This window comes from Pantherophis guttatus, chromosome 2, assembly GCF_059756535.1.
Source record: "Pantherophis guttatus breed Tessera chromosome 2, ASM5975653v1, whole genome shotgun sequence".
Classification (NCBI taxonomy): Eukaryota; Metazoa; Chordata; class Lepidosauria; order Squamata; family Colubridae; genus Pantherophis; species Pantherophis guttatus.
Genome location: NC_142064.1, coordinates 74,286,242 through 74,305,360, shown reverse-complemented (window position 1 = coordinate 74,305,360; position 19,119 = coordinate 74,286,242). Strand labels below are relative to the sequence as shown.

At 35.9% G+C, this 19,119-nt stretch overlaps 1 protein-coding gene across 32 annotated transcripts in view; it reads left to right on the top strand.

Annotated features, from left to right (window-relative positions):
* PTPRD (protein tyrosine phosphatase receptor type D) overlaps nt 1–19,119 on the top strand; it is a 1,336,531-nt gene that overhangs the window by 328,538 nt on the left and 988,874 nt on the right. For all 32 annotated transcript variants that reach the window (XM_087886215.1, XM_087886206.1, XM_034410407.3 and 29 more), the window contains one exon: nt 11,971–12,044. The gene's annotated coding sequence lies outside the window, so the exon portion shown is untranslated. The remainder of the gene's footprint in view (nt 1–11,970; nt 12,045–19,119) is intronic.

Here is a 19,119-nt window from a genome sequence, read left to right as displayed (position 1 = left end):
TACTGTTTTTCTGGAAGAAAATAGTTAAAAATATATTTAGGGGAAAAAAATCATATAAACGTGAATGCCCCTTTCTTTAAAAAAAAATGGGAAGCAAAGAGTCCAAGTAATAATGTACTATGTTTCATATTAATATATTGTTTAAATTAATGCATTCATTATTGTAGTTAATTTTCTTTAGATTTCTTATTTTCTCAACACATCTTAAAGAATGCCAAACATGTTGACAGCACTGATAAAGTTAATATTATTTTGTTATTGTACTTACGTATATTAATTTTCCATTATTATTGGAAAACTAAAAACTGCAGGAAAAAATGCTAGAATCGTATTTTGTCAATTGCTTTAGTATTTAAAATATTGAAAATGTAAAACAACAGAAGGACTCAGAAGGGGGAAACAGAAACTGTATTTTCTGTTAGTAACAGAAATGCATTTAACAGTATGTGTCTATACAAATTCATTTGTATAGGAGCCAAACTATTAATAATTACTTCCCTGATGTAAGTAAAGATGTACAGCAAAAGTAAATACAACACTATTTAATTAAAATATTCTTTGGGACTCTTTCCCACCATGTTAACATTTTAGCCAATGCTTCTTCTACAAATGTAAATACCACTGATTGAAAGAAATGTGTACTTTAGCGTTTCTTGTATTTGCTATTGTAAAATTGGCAGCTAACAACAAAAATTAATTTCTAGTGTTGTACGAATACATGCATCCTTGGTAAAAAAGAGAATAAAACTACATACAATTTTATTATTAACAGGTTTTTTTAATCATTTTTTCAACTTTCTCCAAAATTGTCTTACTGTACTTGAATACAGCAGCAATACCAAGGAGAATAATTCAGTACCTTTCAAAGTTCTGACATTAAAAAGGCAAGGATTCTTGAATAGATTGCCATCTTTGAATGAGAGAGAGCAATTACTGAGAGCGTTGGGATCACTTGAGTAGTTAACCCTTCCCTTCCCCTGCCAAATCCCATTTTAGAAAGTCCAGATCTTGACCAGAACCTTCCAACTATCACATCAGTCAAAAGATACTCCCTCCATCCCATATCTTAAGCTAGGAGTCACCCCCATGTTGTTCAGGAATCTTAATGCTACCTGTGCTGCAGAACTTGCATATCCTAACAGACACAGAGGTAAAAAGTTCCTCTGTTCTGTGGATGAAAGCATTTGACTTGAGTAATCAAGATCCTCGAATTAGCCTTATACTGATGGTCTCTCCTCCACTTGATTCTAACAATAGCACACATATGCCTTGACAAGATGGCTTTTTCTGCTGTGACTCCATGATTACGTTCATCTTCTCCCAACCTCTTAAATGAACTTATTGTAATTTATTTTTTCCATTAAACCAACGGCATTCAGCAGCAAGTGAACCACAGAAATGGAACTACCCAGCACTATTGAAAGCTGATGCATGACCCCATTCCACCAAGTACCCAGCAATCTCCTTGACAGCAATTCTGCCTCCCCCCACTATTCCCAGAAAGAACTGATTATAGGTATTGTTTTTATATTGTGAAGTTTGGGAAAGGTGCCGTTATGAAGGTGTTGTGTGCATGTATGAATCATTATAGACTCGTAGTTAAGTCTTACCTGCAAAAATCCCTGCAGCTTTCTCAGGAAGAATTGGTTTGCCATTGCTACATTCCTAGTGCTAAGAGTGATTGACCCAACTGGCTTTGTGGCTAAATGGGATTGGAATTCAGGATGTCCCAGTATTGTATCCCCTACACCAACCTGGTTCTCATAATTATGTTTAGCAAACTAGAAAAGATACAGAATTGTAGAAGATAACAAAATGGAGTCTTCTCCTTAGATAAATAGGAGTTTGGAGAGAATGAGATCTGAGAACAGATAGCTTGGGTCAGATGCAGTCATAAGGTACATGACCATGTCAAGTTATGATGGCAGCCTCAGTTGGCAGATCACACTTAGTTGCAACATCCTTGTGACTCTGGCTTTCCTATTGACTTTGCTTATTGGAAGATGGAACTGAAAGTCACTATTGGCAATCACATGACCATCAGATATTGCAGTGTTGTAATTGCAAGCAGTTGGCAAGTACTCAAATTGTGATAGTATGACTGCGAGGATGCCCCAATGGCCACAACTATGAGGACCGGTTGTAAGTCGCTTTGGTTCAGTACCATTGTAACTTTGAATTGTCACTGAATGAGTGGATATTAAGTGAGGATTACCTGTAGAATGTAATGTTGGGCAAGTTGTCTTCTTGTTCCTAAACTAATGGTAACATCTTTGCAGATCTGTGAGACTTGTTACTTGGTTTCTCAACTGCTTTCTGGATCTCCCATGAGCATCTAGCTTGTATTAGTCAACAGAAAGATTGATGAAGTTCATAGATATCAGACTTCTGATGTCAACTTTCATCTGATCCTTGTATCAGTGCCATGACTGATATATATTTCTCACCAGCTCCTGCTGTCCAGAAATGGGGAATGGCAGTAAATCCAGAAAACTAATCCAATCACTTTGCTTAATAAGTTTGCAACTTAATTGGGACAGGATAGCAATTGTTTTGCAGTAAGCTTTCTAATGAGAGAAAATATGTAGTCTGTTGCAATATTTTCAGGATCAGACTCAATAAGATTAGCAAGAGTTAAAGATTTAACTATATATTCTTTTATTTACAATAGGCATTCTATATTCACTGAATATTCACAGATAGAAGCAAGGGAAAGGGTGTGGGTAGCTCCTTATATATACAATGGGTGGAGCTATATATGGGAGTGGTGAATTATGAATACATTAAGAAGTGAAGAATAAGTTAACCCCTGATACCCTGTTTGTACACTATTTACACATTAGAGAATAAGGCATTTACATCTGACAAATCCCCCTCTAAATGCCGATTCGTTATACAACACCAGTTACACTCAGATTCAGGACAATACAAAACATACAACTTAGAGGTTAAATATTTGTGCTGCTTAGAAGGTAAAGGCTTTGTCAATATATCAGCTAATTGTTCTGAAGTGTCGCAATGCACTGCTTTAATAAATCCATCCTGAGATAATTGTCTCACATGTTTAAATTTTATATCTATATGTCTGGACCTTTGTCCAATGGCATCAGATCTAGATATTTCAATGGCTGCTTTATTGTCTTCATGCATAACAAAAGGCAAAGCAGGTTTTTTCCAAACATCTGAAATTAAATCATTAAACCATACAAGGTTATTTGCGGCTTTGGATAAACAAACATATTCCGCTTCTGTCGTTGAAGTGGCCACTAGTTCTTGTTTACCAGTGTACCAGTAAACTGGACAGCCATTTAAGAGAAATACATAACCAGATGTACTTTTTCTGCATGAGATGTCTCCAGCCCAATCTGCATCTGCATAACACGTAAGTTTTGGTTCTTTATTATCATTGGGTTCTAACATTAAACAAAAGTCTAGTGTACTTTTTAGATATCTTAAAATTCTTTTAACAGCTTCCCAGTGATACATTGTTGGTTTGCTGACATGCCTGGATAATAAATTGAGTGGTAAAGCGATATCTGGTCTAGTCCAATTAGATATATAAAGGAGTGAACCTATGATTGATCTATAAAATGTGTTGTCCTTGAATTCGGGAGAAGATTCATCAGTATTTCTTAGAAAGTCAGTTTGCATAGGAGTATCACAAGGTTTGGCATTGTTTAAATTGCATTTATTTAAAAGTTCTATGATCTTATCTCTCTGGGTAAGTTTGAATCCTCTTTTAGTCTTATTAATTTGGACACCAAGGTATTTGTTTACCTTGCCTAAAGATTTCAACGAGAAATGCTCATTTAGTTTAGTTACAAAAGTTTCTCTTCTCTCTTTATGTTTTCCTATGTATAAAATGTCATCTACATAAATCAATACAAATTCAATGTAATCATCACCCCTCTTGACAAAGAAACAATTATCAGCAGTGGTAGCGTTGAAGTCCATGGTCTTAAGTACTTTTACTAAACAATCATACCACCGTTTACCAGATTGTTTTAGCCCGTATAAACTCTTGTTTAACAACCAAGTCTCATTTCTGTTTGTGTATTGACTGTGAGGTGCTCTTACGTATATTTCCTTATCTAGTTTTGCGTGTAGGTACGCAGTCTGTATGTCATATTGGAATACATCAAGATTGAGTGCTGATGCTACCACTAGAGCTGTTTTGACACTCTCTGTTCTTACAGTGGGGGAATACGTGTCGGTATAGTCCTCCGGATATTTCTGTGCATAACCTTGTGCAACTAGTCTAGCTTTGTATAGAGTATTGCCTCCCTCTAAATTCTTAATTTTATATATCCACCTGGTACCAATAATTGTTTTATCTTTAGGTGCAATTGCAGGTGTAAATACATTTAATCCTTGTAAACTTTCCATCTCTTTCTTCATTGCTAATTCCCATTTTTCTTTTTCTTCGCGAGGAAGTTTTAGCACTTCCTCATATGTATTAGGTGTTGTTGGTTCACCATCCATATGCATTACATAATCCTTGTATTTATTTGGCATTTGATTTCTGGTGTTTCTAATGATTTTTTCGGGTTTACTATCGTTATCATGCAAATATCTTGCTTCCTTTTTTGTTAGTGTGTCTGTCTTTATTTTGTGTTGACTATTTGTCCAAGTCTTGGTTTTGTTTTTATATTTGTTGATATTTTGCTTTTCTATAGTCCCTTTCTCATGAGGTTTTGTATCTTCATATTTATTTGGGAATATTTCATTAAGATGTAATTTAGACCAGTTGGCTTGTTCATGGAACACAGCTGTTCTGGAGACTATAAATTTGTTGTTACTATCAATGAATCTGTACCCTTTAGTGCCAGTCTCATATCCCATAAATCTGAGTCTTCTGGACACATTTTCTCCCTTTCTTCTTAATTGTTTAGGTATGTGTACGTCTGCTGTGACTCCAAATATATGCATGTGTGCTAATTTTGGTTTTCTATTATACATCACTTCATATGGTGTCTTATTTACAATGCTGGACCAAGTTCTATTTTGTGTGTAATTTGAATAATGTAAGGCTTCTGACCAGAATTGTTTGCTTAAGCCAGCATCTTCCAATGTGCATCTAATCATGGTTTGTAATGTGGAATTTTTTCTCTCTGCAATCCCGTTTTGGAACGCAGAAAATGGACTAGATGTGTAATGTAACATTCCTTTGTCTTTTAACCATTGGGAGAATTCTTTAGACATGAATTCGCATCCTCTGTCTGTCATAATTTGTTTTATTTTGATGTTGTGTTGTGTTTCTATGCGTTTGTAAAATTCTTTAAATTTTTGAAATGTTTCATCTTTGTGTTTTAATGTATAAACAAATCCATAGCGGCTATAATCGTCCACTATTGTCAGGAAGTAACGTTTTCTATAAGTGATTGATGGAGTTAATGGACCAACTAAGTCCATGTGTACTAAATCAAAAATTTTGTTAGTTGATCTAGTAGATTTTCTTGGCCTGGGACTAGTTTTTAGTTTTGTAGATTTACATACTGAGCATTCCAGATAATTTTCACAATTTTTTATTTTAACACCTTCTGCGTGTTCAGTCATTTTTTGTACTACAGGAAAACTGGCATGTCCTAACTTCCTATGTAAGATGTGAGCACACTCATCATGAATTGGTTTACCTATTTTTGGCCTTTTATCATTGTGTGCATCTGTGTGATCATGAGATATTTTACATTCATCATTGTCACTGTTGCTAACATTCTCATCATCTATTTCAATACAATCTTCCATATTTGAATCAATGTTATGTAACCATTTTTCTTTTGTTATCAGATAAGGTAGGCCTCCTTTAATCATCACAGTGCCTATATTTATTTTATTCTTTTCCAAAGTTGCCTTTCCTTTTGAAAAGACAATGTTAATGTCAGAATCTCTGCTTAGTTTTGTGGCACTTAATATGTTATGAGGTATTTCAGGTATTAGTAATACCCCCTCTATTTTTCCTAGACCAGGCAAGGTTACATTTCCTCTACCTAATACTTGAACTTTTTCTTGGTTAGCTACCTTAATTACAAATTTATCTTCTGCAAATGAAGACAATATACTTTTGTTATTAGTGGTGTGATTAGTTGCTCCAGAATCAATAAGCCAATTATTGTTCTCACTTTGCTGTGTGTTAGTGTTGTCTTGTTTATTTAATCCATTCAGTGAACCAGATTTTCTATCCTTTGAATTGTCTCTGCCCCCTCTATTCTCTCTGTGATTTGGTGGGCTCCTATATCTATGCCTTTCTATGGAAGGCTGTCTATAATCGTATTTGTTTCTGTATTCTGATCTATATCTTTCTTTTAAAAATTTTGGGCAATCTCTTCTATTGTGTTCCCTGGATCCACAATTATGACATTTAAATGTTCCACTATATTTTTCTTGGAAAGCTACTTTCCTATATCGTTTGTGTTCTGTGTGATTGTTAGAACGATTCCGAATTATCTTCTGTTATCAATTTGTTGGACAGACTTTCTATGGATAAATATCCTAGATTGATTGTGTCTAAATGTGACATAAAATTGTCCCATGATGGATCAAGTGAGTTGATAATAACACTTTTCATTGTTTGGTCTGAAATCACCTCCCCCCTCAAATGCAATTCAGCTCTTATTTTGTTCAAAGATATTAAATGCTCACTTATGGAAACCCCTGGTTTTACCCTAGACGAAAAGAAATCCTTAGATATTCTTGTGGTGGTAGCTACACTGTCACTGTGAAACAAATTAAACATGCATTGAATAATTTCTGAAACAGTCAAATTTGGCTTAATGCTGTGATACATTGCAGGAGACACACTAGATATTATTAAGAAAAATGCTCTATGGTGTAAACAATCTATTTTTAAAGTCCAAGGTCTTTTTGGGGGATCAGTGATAAAAAACAGCAAGTTTTCTTTCATAAAGGCAACCTGGAGTTGCTGATACCACTCTTGCAAATTAATGCCATCAATTCTAAGTTTTGGAAAATCGTTAGGTAAGTCCCCAGTATTATTATCCCCACTACTTACAACTGAGGGTAGTCCATGGTCTCGTAAGTGTTGAAAGTCACAGGATGGAGTGGGTATTCTGTGCATTAGTCTGAGTGGTCTTTCTTCTTCATAATGTCCTCTGTAGTTCTCTGTATGCATCTGCGCATGTGCGTTGTTCATATCTCTGTCGAAGCTGCCATAGGAAGCCTCTGTCGCTGCAATTCCTTCGTAAGGTTCCTCCTCCGACGATTCGGTCTCTGTCTCTACCTTGGTCTTCTTGCCGATAGCTGACGCTTGCCTCCTTTCGCCAAAACCGCTCCGCTTGAAGCTTTCCACCTCTGGAACCGTCTGCGGCGTGGGAGAAAACCTGCAGGGTCCTCTGGGCTCAGGTGTTGTCATCCTTTCTGCACGAGTTGATCTGGATATGTTCTGGTTTGTCTGTTTGCTTGCTTGTCTTTTTGTTTTTGGGTCATTGACTTCCGTTGATTTTTTTGCCATTTTTAAATTTGGATCAAAAGTTTTAAGTAGTTGTTTCTTGATTGCTTCGACTTTCAGTTTAATAGATGTTTCTTTTGCGTCCGTATTTGATTCTTCTGAAGAATAAAGATTTTCTTTACTATTTTCTGTACTGTGTGATTCTTTTCGCGCCAGAGATTTTGAATGGTGTATTGTGATTGGCTCTGCCTTGTTTGTCTCAGTGACCGGTTGAAGACAAGATGGCTGCCATTCGAAATTTTGAGCGGGATCTCTGTTCTTTCTTCTTGTTATTTTTTCTTTTATAGATGGGTTGCTCACCGTTTTTGTTTCTTTGAATTCAGTTGTCTCGATGCTATTTTCTCTCGCTGCTTCGTTTTCTTTCAAGAAGTTTTGAAGGTCCGCGATGAGATCGTAGTCATCCTTTTGTTTTTTTAGTATTCTCAGTATCTCTGATCTGAGATTGTTGCTTTCTATTTCTTTCTTATACATGTTTATTTTATTGAGTCAATTAACCATCCTCTGCTACCAGCTTGTTGCAATATTTTCAGGATCAGACTCAATAAGATTAGCAAGAGTTAAAGATTTAACTATATATTCTTTTATTTACAATAGGCATTCTATATTCACTGAATATTCACAGATAGAAGCAAGGGAAAGGGTGTGGGTAGCTCCTTATATATACAATGGGTGGAGCTATATATGGGAGTGGTGAATTATGAATACATTAAGAAGTGAAGAATAAGTTAACCCCTGATACCCTGTTTGTACACTATTTACACATTAGAGAATAAGGCATTTACATCTGACATAGTCAAAGTTCATTTTCTGGTATTAGATTTGCAACAGCATATTTTCTTGAAGAATATGACAAAAGCGGCAGTAGTTTGGGAATATAGGTTACTGTATGTTTCCCCAAGTAGAAAATCAGCCATTGTTATTCATTTGTTTCAGAAATTATCTAGATCCCAGTTTCTATTCAGCTTTTGCTGAACAAACAAAACACTAACATTCACTCCAACCCCAGCTATTAGGCAAGATATTGTGATACAGACATCACAATGCATACCCCAGTATTTGAGGAGGGGGGAATGGAGGTTCAATTGTTGTGCTTCACATAGAGAATATAAAGGCTAATGTACAATATATTTTTTTCTCCTGGCAAGTTTTCCTAGAGTTGATCATTATTTCTTGCTCCTGGCATCAAAGGGATGAATAAGCTCTTCTATTAAGTGTACCACTAGAAAATATGTTCTGCTTATGGCCAGCAAGCCTGTCTGATTTCATGAATGATGAGTTGCCATAGCCCTTTAAAGCAAAGCAAACAAAAAAAAATATATGTTAGTCTTGATAGATGCATTTTTTAGCTTAAGCTATTTGTTATCACTGTAATTTTGATTGGTGTTCCTGACTAACCATATGCATAATTTTATGGAATCATTGACAGCATGAATGTACCATATGAATTTTTACTCCTATTTCATGTCAAAATAATTATTATGGAGTTAATAAACTTAAGTTTACTGTAGTTGTCTCTTTATTGTAGACTATTATAGAATATGGCTCAGTTTATGTACTAAAATATATACCATCTTTGCTGTCTGAAATTTAAAATCATATTTCTACATTCATGAAACAATCTAGTTAATTTATATATATATATATATTTCTACAAAAAGAGTATGAATTATACAAAAAATATAAAGTATCGTTTAAACAGTGAGTTGAGCTCTAAGTTTGTGGATATCCTACTTTTTTCTGATTTTACCATATTTATTCTTCATTCAAGTATGTTAAGTATGGTCAACATTTTCCTGTATGATAGGATTGTGCAAATCCTATCATGAGGCAAATTTACTTGCAATTGAATTATTGGCTCTGTATTCACTTCTCAAATAAGCACAGCTGTTATCTCAACATTTTCTTTGGATCAACTTAGTATGTAAAAGCAAGCACGTAAAATATTTTGGCCTGAATGGCTGACTATTATATGTGCTTACTATACAATTTAGTAACAAAACCTATAAATACCGTATTTTCCAGTGTATAAGACGACTTTTTAACACATGAAAATCTTCTCAAAAGTCGGGGGTCGTCTTATACGCCGGGTGTCGTTCTCCTGTAACCAGGCAGACCAGCCCGAAAGGCTCTGACGAGTCTTAAATGGCTCTGGCGATCTAAGCTCTGATGATCTGCTAATCAGGCAACTCAGCTGGGATCGCCAGAACCATGGAGAAGGAAAAAAGTTTTCCCCCTCCAGCTTGCTTACCTTAGCTGCTAGTCGCAACGCTTGCCTTGCTTTGCTTGCCTGAATCCATTCCATCAGCAAGCAACTCCTTGCCTGCAATCAAGCAGGCAGGGAGTTGTGGACTTCAACTCCCAGAATTCCTAAGCCAGCAAAACAAAGCTGGCTGAGGAATTCTGGGAGTTGAAGTCTACAAGTCTTAAAGTTGCCAAGGTTGGAGACCCCTGTTCTATTGGGTAAGTTTTTTTCCCCCTTTGGGATCTTTAAAAAAAAAATTAATTGGGTTTTTTTTTAGTTGTTCTTTTTTGGACCTAGCCATTTAAAGTTTAGGAAGTTTTAAATTTAGCTTTCATATAAAAATAAAAATAAAATAAAATAATATTTGTGCAGCTTTCTGAGATTTAGTATGTTTTTGTAGTGTTTCACTCTAACTACACAAACACACAAAATCTCACAAAGCTGTATGTGGAATTTTGTGTGTGTAAAGTGTGAAAGTTGGGTTTTTGGACTTTTTGTGGCTGTGTGAGGTTCCTGCTTGTTGCAGGGGCCATTTTGGGTCTAGCACAGCTGCTTTCACATTGTGGGTGAGCCAGTTGTGTTGTGTTGTGTATGTGTAAAGTGTGAAAGTTGTTTTTTGGGGCTTTTTGGGGCTGTGTGAGGTTCCTGCTTGTTGCAGGGGTCATTTTGGGTCTAGCACAGCTGCTTTTACATTGTGGGTAAGACAGTTGTGTTGTGTTTTGTGTGTGTGTGTAAAGTGTGAAAGTTGGTTTTTGGGGGGCTTTTTGTGGCTGTGTGAGGTTCTTGCTTGTTTCAGGGGCCATTTTGGGTCTAGCACAGCTGCTTTTACATTGTGGGTGAGCCAGTTGATGTTTTTTAATTTTTATTTGGTGTGCGTTGGAAGAGGGGTAGTCTTATACAGCGAGTATAGCCCAAACCCTATATTTTAACAAGAAAATTCGGGGGTCGTCTTATACTCCCAGTCGTCTTATACGCCGGAAAATACGGTAGTGGGAGTGGAAAAATTGGAAAATATAATGGGTCTTGAAGAGCCAATAGAAAACAATTCAATAGACCTTGAAGCTATTTATTGTATTATATATTTCAAATACCGAGAGCTTAGGAGTTAGAAGCAGTGGTGGGATTTAGCCAGTTCGCACCACTTCAGGAGAACCGGTTGTTAACTTTCTGAGCAGTTTGGTGAACTGGTTGCTGGAAGAAATCCATTAAGGCAGAGAACCGATGGTTAAATTATTTGAATCCCATCACTGGTTAGAAGTGTTTCTTAAAAAATAGCAAGAAGAATCTTCTGGGCCTTAAAGAGTAATTATGGCATGTGTGTGTTTGTATATGTGTATTAGCATAATATATTCTTGTATAAGAATCAGTTATCACAAAATTTAGGTCATGTTTTATCCCTAGTTTTATTTATAGTACACCGTAGTATAAATGCTATAGTATCGTATTAGTATATTGGTATCCTTGTATACGTATTTCATTCTAAATAATTTAGAATACAATATAATATAAAATTATTTTCTAAATAATTTGTATAATTGTATAATTAATATATTGTCAATTTTTATTGTAATCCCCATTTTTGTTCACAGATAATATAAACAATTTTTGTAAATAATTGCAAATTTGAAATTGGCTTCTTTATAGACTTGAGTTTAAAATATATGCAATAATCAAGAAGATACGTGTCATTCATATGTCTTTTTTAATATGTTCTATTCCTACTAGATCGTATGTAAATACCTGGACACTATTGGTTTTCACTAGATTTTTATATAATGCAAGCCATTAGGATTCTTTGATGATATTGGAGAATGACAGGCTTCATAATATAAATGTGCTTTACAAAAAAAAGCCAAATTCAGTCATTTTTTTAAAAAAATATATTCCGTGGCATATTAATAAGTTGTCTAAGGACAGAGGGATTGATAATAAATAAATAATAGTAAATAATATAGAAAGCAATATTACTAAGAAGCTATAACTTTTTAGGTTACAAAACATAATAAACTAAAATATACTTAGTAATATATTTATTAATTGTATTTTACAACTATAGGTATTTATTGAAAAATACCTTATATTACTTTTATATTCCTGTACTATAAACTCAATAACATTATATCAGAAGAATGATGTATACTTTTTTTTACTAAGGCTGCCTGTATTGTACAATATCCTGCATTAATCCACTTAGTAATATTTGATAGTTTTTAATGTTTGATGGCTACACAAGGCAATTAAACAATTTTGAATTCTTTGACAGGGAAATCTTGAGGTGTCTTGGATTTCTAATCCTCCAGTCAGTGATATCTTTGGGTGTGGAAAACTGAATCTTTGGTAAGTTGTTTATTTCATACTTTTTCATTCTTTTTTATTAATGGAAACATTCATAATCAGTTCTGTAAAAGAGTCGTGGTCCACATTATGCAAAAGCATTTTCAATAAAAGAAGACAAAAATTATGTTTTGGAAAATTAATTTAGTTTGTTGATGCCTGGAACATCAATTTGAAGAAGCATAAAACTGGAATAATGTATGTTATGTGGGGCACTTTTTATTTGTATAAAAAGGTAAAGGTTCCCCTCACACATATGTGCTAGTTGTTCCCGACTCTAGGGGGTGGTGCTCATCTCCGTTTCAAAGCCAAAGAGCCAGCACTGTCCGAAGACATTTCCATGGTCATGTGGTCGGCATGTAAATGCCAAAGGCGCACGGAACGCTGTTACCTTCCCACCAAAAGTGATCCCTATTTTTCTACTTGCATTTTTTACGTGCTTTTGAAATACTAGGTTGGCAGAAGCTGGGACAAGTAATGGGAGCTCACCCCGTTATGCGGCACTAGGGATTCAAACCACTGAACTGCCGACCTTTCGATTGACAAGCTCAGCGTCTTAGCCAGTGAGCCACTGCGTCCCTTTTTATTTGTATAGACCTATTGCAAATAGTAATGGAAACTTTAGAGTTTGGGAAAAGCATTATTAGTGTAACAACCTAGAGAAAGGAAACCCTTAAACAGCCTAGTGTTCAATAAGTGTTTTTAATTGAACACAATGTGTCCTATATGGTTCACTTGCTCTCAGCTGCACACTTAACAAGAAAAAAGAATTTAGAATTGAAGAAATTTCCACCCCATTTCAAAGTTTCCAAGTCTGCAGAAATGCTTCAATAGGTGTGGCAGAAAAGTAGATTTTATTTTAAAAATTTCTTACCCCTGGCTTTGGAAAGAGACCAATTTACTTGCCAAGGAGCTGTTCGGACCTAACATCTTGCATTGTCAAAGGCTGCCTCAATGTTCAATATATTTGATTAGTAATGAGGAAGAGATATGTACAACCTTACCTCACCATTGGGGGCTCCAGAGAACTTATCAAATCAGAAAAATAGCAACTAGAGTACTTAATTTTTTTTCCAGCTAAGGAAATGCATAAATAAATAAATAAAATCAAAAGTGAGCCAATCAAATAAAAATAATGCAAATAGTGTCATAAAACAGAGATAACAAACCGAGGGAGAATCTCCTGGAGGCATGAAGCTAGCACAAGAGTCTAAATGGTGAAAAACACTTTGAATGGATCCCAGTTGTAAAAACCTGAAAATGTTCTTAACAGTTAGTTAGCTTTGTAATCAAAAATAATAGAGAGAACTTTTGCAAATACATTTCTTAAGTACATATATGCCATGATTTCATACCTGAAAAGATCAATCTCAAAAGAGGAAGGGGTGATCACAAAGAAAATCTTCCTCAACATCTGCCCTACTATCCTATCCCCATTGTGCTTTAAGGTAGGTAAGTATGAATATATTGGTGTGGGATTGTATTCAATCTTAGATTTATAAAAAATGGTTTTCTACCTTACATATTTTCTTGTTTTACATTCATGGAGTTCTTACAATTTGTTCTGTTAAGTTTTCACTAAAAATGAAATGAACTGAGAAAAAGTATATTGTTAGACTTTAGCCCAGGAGTCTTCAAACTTGACAGCTTTAAGATTTGTGGACTTCAACTCCCAGAATTCCTCCTCCAGTCATGTTAGCTCAGGAATTCTGGGAGTTGAAGTCCACAAGTCTTAAACTTGTCAAGTTTGAAGACCCTTGCTTTAGCCCAACAAAAGAAGGTCCAACAACCTTAATTCACATCAAGATGGCTTCAACATTTCTTCAGGAATGATATCATTCAGATTGAGCTGACAATTATTAGCTAGCAATTGGGTCCCCCCCCCACCCCGCAAAAAAAAAAAAAGAGAGAGAGATCTAGCTAAATACTATCAGGCTACACAAAGCCTTAACTTTTAATCTGTTCCTGTGTATCTATGATTATTATTCCCCTGCACATTTTCCATCTCCATTTTCCATTTGAAATATTCAATTGCTGCTTAAAAATGCTTCTGTGTGTGCAACATACCCATTTTTGTCTCCAAATGAACTTGCCTGGATCTGCTATAATTAATAATGTCTACAGTTCTGTGACTTTTTATGAATTTTGAACAAGAGGCTTATTCATCTCTTGGATACATTAAAATTTCAACTAATTCTGGTGTATTCGTTCATTCATTAATACTTTCTTTTAATTTAAATAATTTTCCAATTTCATTTTTGTGTTTTTTCTTTAATATTAATGAAGTATCCTAGTCATGATAAAAACAAATATAATAATTAAAGGTAACGCTCTGTTTAAAAAACCTCATATTGTTGTTAAGATGTCTGAAAACAAATACTATGAAATGTAACCCCATTTCAAATAATTAAACAGGCAGAATTTTAATATACTGTGCAAAATGCAGGCTTATATTTTTTTATAGGATACGCTCAATATTGATCAGAAAAGAGAACTATGGATCCAAAACAAAAGGCCAACCCAGGGCAAAAAGTTTATGGGTTTGTATAATAATAGTCATCGACTTAAAACTGTAATTAAGCCTGGAATTACGTTTGTAAATCAGTGACTCCATCCAGCCACCTCATTCTCTGTTGTCCCATTCTTCTTTTGCCCTCAATGTTTCCCAGCATTAGGCTCTTCTCCAGTGAATCCTTCCTTTTCATTAGATGGCCAAAGTATTTGAGTTTCATCTTCAGGATCTGGCCTTCTAAAGAGCGGTCAGGGTTGATCTCCTCTAGGACTGGCTGGTTTGATCGCCTTGCAGTCCAAGCAACTTGCAGGAGTCTTCTCCAGCACCAGAGTTCAAAGGTCCCAATTCTTTGGCACTCAGCCTTTCTTATGGTCCAATTTTCACAGCTATACATTGCAACTGGGAAACCATAGCCTTGACTATACATACTTTTGTTGGCACGGGTGATGTCTCTGCTTAAACTAGAAATAGTTTCTGACAAAAAAAGTCATCAATCATGATCTCACATGACCGCAGAATGCTACAAAATGCTATACATGCGGGCTGGTTGAGAAGTGCACAAAATATGATTATGTGACCCTAGGGGAAGGGCAATAAGAGCCTAAGTGGCACAGCAGACTAAAGTGCTGTTAAGTAACACCAGCTGCCTGCAATTACTGCAAGTTCAAATCTCACCAGGCTCAAGGTTGACTCAGCCTTCCATCCTTTCGAGGTAGGTAAAATGAGGACCCGATTTGTGGGGGCAATAAGCCGACTTTGAATTAAAAAAAGAACACCGTTGGGGGGGGGGGGAAGCCCTACTAAGCAGGTATATACAAAAGTATGAAGGCTATTGCTTAACACATTGTAAGCCACCCTAAGTCTCTGGAGAAGGGCGGCATATAAATCGAACCAATAAATAAATAAATAAATAAACCTTTAGAACTTGGAATCCGGATTGCTAGAACCTATTTTGCATCCTATTTCATAACTTTGAAAGTTTGCTGTGTGACAAGTCATACCTGTAATTCAGGTACAGTTTCTCCAGCTTATTCTGCTAAACATTGTTTAACAATACTCAGCAATTTATATTACTCATGAGCAGTGAGGAATACATCTCTGGCAGCAATGTGAATAATGTTTATTTGGCCATTGACTAAAATTACTCTTTATTTTTGAATGCATATTATAGTATTGTGTTGTGATTTGAGTTCCTGATCTTAGTTTTCTTCCATTTTTTTTATTATGCAAACTATTACGGTAGCCACAAGGAGTCTATGACAATTCGCTGCAGCCAACTCGCCATGGCCAACTCACCACAACTAACTCACCATAGCCAACTTGCCACCCCCAACTTGCGGTGGCCAACTCACCACAGGACAACTTGCCATGGCCAACTTACCACAGGATAACTCACTGAGGGACAAGAGTTACACTAATACCAAAGATAATCATTAAAGAAAGGACAGAAAAGGAGGGACAGAATGAAATGTGAAGGACAAAACTTAAAATAATTTTTAATTTATTTTAAATAATTAAAATGAATTGTTAAATTGTCCCGCAATGAGTTGTTCCATGGTGAGTTGGCCACAGCAAGTTGGCTGTGGTGAGTTGGCCATGATGGTTGGCTGTAGGGAGTTCCCTATGGTGAGTTGTCCCATTCTGAGCCATGAATACAGAGTGGTTGCCTCCCCAGGAAAGGTATGAAAGGCAACTAACATTTCTGTCAATCACCATGGGTAACTAGAATTGTCAATCAGCAGCTCCTACAAAACTATCAAATTATTTCATGAATCTGGGGTGGTTATTTAAATTCTTTCTGTTTTTCTGCTAAATTTTCTGGCACAGCCCAGTATGGAAAATGGTCACTATTGCAATGTTATTCTAATTTTCTCCTTTATATACTTAGCAATACCTATAGGATATGTGTTTTTCTCTCCCATGAAGAAAACACATCTCAAAATGCAGGTTAGGTAAACTACAAAGAGCAAAATTCATGGCAGCTTCCATTATATCCAATTGGAGACTGCTTTTATTCCCAAGGACAAGAAAATTGGAAATAAGTTAACTGTGTTCAACTCAACTAAGCACTCCTTGGCAATTATATGCCTTCATAGTAATGTGACCTGTTGCCTTCAGGATGTGAAATCAAAGCTAACAGCTTGAAACGTTGCTGCTGATCAGCCAGATTTCTCTTCAAAAATAAAGAATCTGATCTATATTTTCCTCCCCTACATAGTCTTTTCTCCTTTTTCTTTATTTTTCTGTCTTGTTTTGGTTTAATTATGCTTGGCTATAATATTCGTACCACTGAGTCAACACAGTGGCCCGTGATGAGCTATATTCTGCACCTCCATAAAAACCTCATCTGGCATTTACAGGAGCTGAGTGGATGCCTCTGCTTCTACTAAAATTGATGGAAGATACCTCAAGGAGAAGCAAAGGGGCTTCAGATGTAAAAGTGTGGATTCTGCATGGTTTTGTAAAGCAGATTCAAAGTTTCTTGTGACTCTTCATCAAAGTGAAGAATCAGAGCTTTGCACAGACCTGCAATTCTTCTCCCACTCCCAATAGCTTAGCCCTGATACAAAGCAAATTGTCTTCATAAAGACAAACATTCATAAAGTTATATACAAAGAACAAATTTTATGCATGTTTGAGAAGGTACTGGTGAATTTAACAATAACAAAAAATACCCCCTCCTAGTTGTTTCATTTAAAATCAGAATATATACCGTGTTTTCCCAAAAATAAGACCCTGTCTTATATTTTTTTGAACCCTGAAATAAGCCCTTGGCCTTATTGCCATGCGCTCAAAAGCCAGATTGGGCTTATTATCAGGGGATGTCTTATTTTAGGGGAAACAGGGCAGTGGTGAGTTGCTCCCGGTTTGCACCGGTTCTATAGAACCAGTAGTAAAATGGGCGGGAGGTTCCGCCTACCGACCCCAATGTCAACAAAATGCTTCTGCACATGCACAGAAAGTTCTGCGCATGTGTAGAAGAGTGAACGCTTGAGCGAAGCAAGCACATGTGTGGCCCCGTTGCGAACCAGTAGTAAAGGTAAGTAGAACCCACCCCTGAAACAGGGTACTTATGCCTTTATTTTTCATATATTCCTTCTTCAAAAGTCAGTGGGTCCATACTAGGACTATTATGGGCCTAGAGGAAGTTTTAATCCTTTATCCTTTCTGATGGTTCCAGTAGATAGAGGGAATTTTCTCATTTAGATATGAGAAAATTTCAAACTGAAGGTCTGTAGAGATTCTCAGTCATCCAGATCATGGTTGTCCCAAAGGTGCTTTTTTTCAGGAGGCAACTGGACTTTCTTGTGTGTGTGTGGGTTTTTTGTTTTTTTTTGAAGACGTTTCGCTTCTCATCCAAGAAGCTTCTTCAGCGCTCCTTTCTTCCATTCCCCACTATCCTGTCAGAGCTGAAGAAGCTTTTTTGAAGCAAAAAGTCTTCAAAATAAAAAGCGAGAAAGTACAGTTTCCTCCTGAAAAAAAGTACCTTTGGTTCAAACTGAAGTGTTTTGTTTTCTCTGTAACTTACAAGCATATGTGATAAAATTCATGGACTTGAGATGTATTAAAGATCCCTTGTGCAGTAGTACAATAGTCTTAGTTTTGATTTTAGACAATAAATATTATCTATTAAAGGTCATGGTATGTGTTACAGATATTATTTACTTTTTATTTTATTTTAAAAGATTAAAATACATATTCATTTAAGAAATGCAACTGTGGGTGGCCACAACAGCCATAAAAAAAACAAAGCAAGACAATAAAAGCAAAAACCTGATGCCCCAGCCTTTCTTCTCTGGCATAGCCAACACCACTACCTTCAGACTCCAACTTTCCTCTATCCCAGCAATTGGGAAAATATCCTGTGGATATCAGTTCAGCAGTAAATTTAGCGGGACTTCCTCTTAAGAAAATGTGAATGGAATGACAACCTTAAAATTGAAGCTTTACTTCTTAACTTAACTGTTAACTTCTTAACAACTCCCTTGTTTCATCTATCAGAATGAGATATATCCATAGAATTTGAAGACACAGTTTTTACCTATAGAAGCATGCCCAAGAATTCCAGGGCCTTTCATTTCCTATAAATAAATCATTCTTCTAATGTTCAAATGACATATATTTTGAGGCCAGTGGATTAGTTAAGAAGGTGTAAGCGACTCTTTCCTAGTGCAGGAATAACCAATACTTTTTTTTTATTGAAAAGTTTTACAGAAAAAAAGAATTTTCTTCCCCCCCCCATATTCCCCCCATCCTTTCCCTCCCCTCATCCCCCCCTCCCCCCAGACTTCCCAGAGCAAAATACAAGGTATTTCATTTAACAATCATAAACTAGATTAACCTACTTATCCTCAGACTACTAACTTCCCCCTGAAACCTTAACTCCACTATAGATAACATAATACTTCTAATACTTAACGTTCATTCATAAGCTATTTGATATTTTCTTGTCTGATACTTATTTTGAATATAATCAATCCATCTTCTCCATTCCGATACGTATCTTTCTTGTGTATAGTCCTTCAGGTACGCTGAGATTTTCGCCATTTCTGCTAAGTTTGTTAC